The sequence below is a fragment of the Magnolia sinica genome, chromosome 3, assembly GCF_029962835.1.
Source record: "Magnolia sinica isolate HGM2019 chromosome 3, MsV1, whole genome shotgun sequence".
In the NCBI taxonomy this organism is placed as follows: Eukaryota; Viridiplantae; Streptophyta; class Magnoliopsida; order Magnoliales; family Magnoliaceae; genus Magnolia; species Magnolia sinica.
The window spans coordinates 128,680,560-128,686,256 of NC_080575.1; positions in this window are offsets into that span (position 1 = coordinate 128,680,560).

The following is a 5,697-nucleotide window of genomic DNA, read 5'->3' on the forward strand; positions in this document are numbered from 1 at the left end:
TTATAATCACTATGGGTTATCGATCTCATGAAAACAACCATAACTCCTTCGTTATATATCTAATTGAGTTGATCTTATGTTTGTTGGAAAGATAAATAAATGAAGTTTCAAATAGATTTGAAACCATCTCATTTGAATACCATTTAATAGTCTAAAAAATGAGCCCAAAATTCATCATAATTATGAGTCGTCAATCCCATGAAAACGAATATAACTCCCTCGTCACATGTCTGAGTGGAGTGATCTTATGCTTGTTAGAAAAATAAATTCATGATATTTCAAATAAAATTAGAATAATCTCATTTAGATACCATTTGATAGTACAAAAGTGGGCTCAAAGTTTATCATTACATGGATCACACCTACACTCTTGATTGGGACTTTCTAAGCACATTCTCCAATGTAGAACGTCTTTTTCCTTGGATATGAATGGTGGGAGTATGTGAAAAGGAAGAAATTTTGTCATTCTCCTTTACGAAAGGTGGATCTCAGTTTCATTATGGGATTATTTTTAAAGGCCAGACATTGTGGATTGTCGATATTCACTGTGGATCGTTGATACTTACTATGGATCGTTGATACTTACTATGGATCGCTGATTGAGTATCGACGATCAACCCCGAGTATCGACAATCCATAATAAATATCAATGATCCACCATACAACATTCATCAATTACACCTTTCTTCCATTACAACATTATTTCATTATAAAAAAATTATCCATTCATCCTATGCATAAAAGTATTACAAGGTGAGGCATACATGTTATAAGATCTTTAAGGAAATATAAGTACATCAGTTATTAATGACCGATATCATAAAAGATATTTGAAAGTTCATCAAGTTATTTTTTTAATGATCACAAGATCACCCTCAATAAAACATATAACAATAGAGTTTTGACCTTTTTCGTGAGATTAATGACCTACACTGAGTATTAGCGATTCATGCTATGATGAAATTTAGGCTCACTTTTGAGTTGTTAAAAAGTGTCAAAATGAGATAATTGTAAAGCCATTTAAATTTTTATGAAAATATCTTTCCAATAAGTATAAGATTATCCTATTTATTCTTGTAAAGAGGAATTTATGACCATTTTCGTAAGATCGGTGACCCACTAATGAGTATCAACGATTCACATAAAATATCGATGATCTACAATACAATATTCTTCCATCTCAAAATTCTTCCATTTTAGCATTTTTCCATTTCAACATTCTTCCATTTCAGTATTCATCAATTTCAATATTAATTGCATTAATCAATTACGACATTCTTTCATTATAAATTATATCCATTATAACATTCATAAATTCTAAAATTCATCAATTACAACATTTATATAGGGAAACACTACTCTCCTCCCTTCCATAAATTTCCATTATTTATACAACAAAATAATAATAATAATAATAAAGTGAACTACTACACCCTAATCCCTTTCACAAATTCACACTATTCATACCAAGTAAAAAAACTAAAAAACAATTACAAAGGGAACCATTTAAGGATTGAGGGAATTAGGAAGGAAACAAAAAGGCATCATCCTCCCTTTCACACCTTCATACCCTCTTGTAAAAAAAAAAAAAAAACAATTAAGGAAAAAGGAAACAATAAAGTGACATTCTTGTGGCAAGAGTCCCACCATAAGATCTCATCTCACTTCTTATGCGGGGTTCACTGGCTTACCGTGAAGCAAATATAATCTGTCCACCTAGAACGAGTTTTAATTTTATGTTATCGTTTAAAGTTTGAGACAAAAATCATTATAGATAAATCACATCAAAGAAAACAATTCAAAATTAATGCACGCTATTAGAGCTATTGGGGGCTACAAATAATTTCAGCAAAACTGAAAAAAACTCCTTTATGGCTCATGATTGTCTGATTAAATTAAATGGATTAGATAAGCTAAAGAGTAGCCTCATTCATAATTTAGTGGGATCGCAATCCCTTCTTCAAGAAGCCCCTTCATCCTACGAAGAAAGCTATTCTTGTACGGGGGAGTGGTTGAAGGGCATTTTTGTGATGAAAATAAATAAAAAGTATCCAGAGGGTTAAATAAGGTAAGTTTTAGAGAAGAGAGGCTAAACCTGGGTTAAATCAACTAATGAGGTCAATGTCCTGAAAAAATCCCTTCTTGGGAGTTCATTTCGCGTCTGCTGTTACTCAAAATCCAGCGTCTGTCGCTGCCGGGTGATTTCAATCGTGCATTTTGTATTTTATAAAATAAATAAGATATAATCGAAGAATCATGCTATAATGACAATTTTATTGTTTGATTTTTTAAGTTGAATCCAATCCGCTATTAACTTCTTTTTTATCTTTTAAACTCTTATGCATTATAGTGATGCTCACAACTATTTTTCTAGTATAATTTTCATGTCTAAGAATTTATGGAATAGACTCCACAATGTGGACGGTTCAGATGATCGGATCACTGAGGATGTCTGCCTCAATTGGTGACGCGATACACGCTGAGTTCTAGGCCGCGACAGACGCAAAGCAAACTCCCTTGATGGGAGCGGGTTAGGTGCGCCCCGCCGTCACCCGAGACGGTGCGGCCCTTACCATGGGGCCCACCTTGATATATTTATTCTAGATCCACGACGTCCATCCGTTTTTCCAGATCATTTTATGGAATGATCCAAAAAAGGAAGCAGATCCAGTTCTCAGGTTGACCATGCTATAGGAAAAGTGGTGATTGAACTCCCAACCATTAAAAACTTCTTAGGGCTCACCTTAATGTTTGTTTAATTTTTATTTTCCATCCAACCTGTCTAGAAGCTGAAAAAAAAAACTGGATGAAGGGGAAAAGCAAATATTAGTTAGATACAATACTATTTTGGCCCGCGGAAAGTTTTTAATGGTCAATTGCTAGTACATGTGAGATTTAAATCTATTTCAAATTTAGGATCTTACCCTAAAATGATCTTGAAAAAACAAATGGACAGTGTGGATGTAGAATATATACATTAAAAGAACCCCACGGTAATGGCTGCTCCATCTTGGGTGAGGCCAGGGTGCTGCACCTAATCCGCTCCTCTGGATGGAAGAGACGTCCGATTATAGCCAATTAGCTATCCATACGTATTAGCTTCCCACGTGGACGTTGGTGTCGCCACGTCAGCCATTATTGTTTATCTAGTAAAAAGTCGCGGGGTCGTGATGTGTGAGCTGGTGACACTTCCTCGAAATATCCTCCTGGTGGGTCCCAGCGCTTTTCGGTAGGATTGATCGGTCTCGGATTGTAAAGTGAGGCACTCGCTACCTCTTACCGTGGTGTGAAGACTTTTTAAGGCCCACCACAACGTATATATTTTATCCACGCCGTTCATCCGTTTTTACAGATTATTGTAGGACAAAATTAAATTTTAAATATATCCAAAGATCAAATGGACCACCATAGAAAGTATTAGAATTGAACGCATATCATTGAAAACTTCTTAATAGCCACTGAATTTTGGTATCAAGATGAAGCTTATATGTTTGTTTTTCCTTCATCCAGGTCTGTGTGATCATATGAACAGGATGGATGACAAATAAGCATCACTGTAGGCCATAAGAGGATTTTAACGGTGGAAGAAATTATTCATAATGTTTTATGTGGTGTGGTCCACTTTAGATTTGGATATATTTCAAGTTTGGGGTCTTACTCTAAAATGCGCTGGAAAAACTGATGGACGGCGTGGATAATTTACATACATCGTGGTGGGTCCTACAGAGTCTTCAAACTACGGTAAAGGGTAGTGTACGCCTCAATGCACAATACGCGTCCGGATCGAGCGGGATACGTTTATGTGGGGACCACGACGCACCGACATTTGCGAAAGGTGTTGGGGGACCACGGACTACACGTGTCTAAACCATTGAATTATTCCATCTGGTGCCGGCTACGTTGGCACGGATACCCGTACTGACGCCACGCACGGCTGGAGAGAAATCATGGCCGTCGGTTTCCGCATCTTCCACTGTCAGATATTGGTCCCGTCTTTGAATATGTCATGCCTTTTTTATTGGATGTGTCTGCGCGTTCCACGTGGGTTCAAGGAAACGGGAGTGGATTAGGTGTTATCCGGCTAACACATTAGTTGGTATTGCGCCTCACGGTGGGGCCCACTTCGATGTATCTGTTCTAAATCCACACCATTCACCAGTTTTTCCAGGGCATGTTCTTAAAAATAAAGTAGATCCAAAAATCTCAAGTAGGCCACACGATAGGAATGGAATTTCCACTAGTAAAATCTTTTTGGTGAGTTTGGATCGAGCTGATATATGTATGACCTCATCACCGAGTGGGTAAATAAACATTAAGGTGGGCCTAAAAAGGTTTTAAGGGTAGGCGATCAATGGCCACCGTTTCCTCTAGCCTTGTTAGCTTGAGATCTGGATGTACATCGCTTTAAGGATAATGCCCTAAAATGCGCTGAAAAACCTAACGGACGGCACGGATATACGCAGAGAGGGAACATCCACTAGCGTGTCATCGGATGACACTTAGGCCATGTTTGATTTTTTAGAATAAATGCACGGAAATGGGTAATAATTATTTTGCCATGTAATTAGCGCATCATTCTAGATGATTGATTTGACTCTTACTTTTTTTAACCCTAAACCTAAGGATGCTGCTTAATTTGTGTAGCCCACCATGATGGATGTAGATTATCATGCTTATGCTTATTGAATTTAGGGCATGAGCCAAAAAATAAGGTGGATTCAAAGTTCAAGGGGACCACGTTACAGTTAAAATGGATTAGAACATTCATTGTTAAAAACTTCTTGGCCCACTGTTTACTTTGGTACGGGCCACTTGAATATTAGATTTGCCTCGTTTTCGAAATAGATGGACAACGCAAGTGTGCCGATTACATGATGATGGGGCCTAAAAAGTAATGTTAGTCATTTTAGACCCTTTTTCGAAGCAAATTTACCATCGTAATTTTAAAAAGGTGAAACTATAATAATTAGCTATTCCCGAGGCATTTACATTCAAACGGCCCCTGAATTGGAATCAGACGTGCAGCACCCATCGTTGGCAACGTCCGCTGCTAAAAACCTCCGTCACCCTGAGCGTGATGTTTGCATTTATGTGTGCTGTCCATGCACTTTTTCAGTTCAATTTTTGTCTAGAGTTCAAAATTAATCAGATCCAAATCTTAGGTGGACTACGCTGTAGGAAAAGTGATGTTTGAACATCGATCACCAAAAATTACTTTTAGGGACTATAAAAGTTTTAGGCCTGTTTAGTCGGACCAATCCTACGGTATTAAGAAGGATGGGATCGCAATATCATGGAATATATATGATAAGCCAAACAGACCCGATGAACTTGTCCCGGGATATAAGCAATCCCATGAATCTTAAAACAGTCCTGACATCATCATCATCATTAAAACAGTCCACTGACATCATCATTATTACCTTAAAATTGATCCCTTCCCTTGGTTGGACGGATTGGAAGGTAAAATTCCAAGATTTACCGGGCATGCCAAACCAACCTACTGAACTTGTTCCCAAGCCACTGACACCACCATCATTACCTTAAAATCCATCCCATCCCTCCTAATCTCATGGGATTCGCCTTTCATCCCTGTCTGTGTAACTTAATCAACAGGCTAAGATAAAGTTGTTTGTTTTTTTTTTTTTTTTGGTACGGTGGGTGTTCAATCACTAGTGCTTCATATGATATGGTATA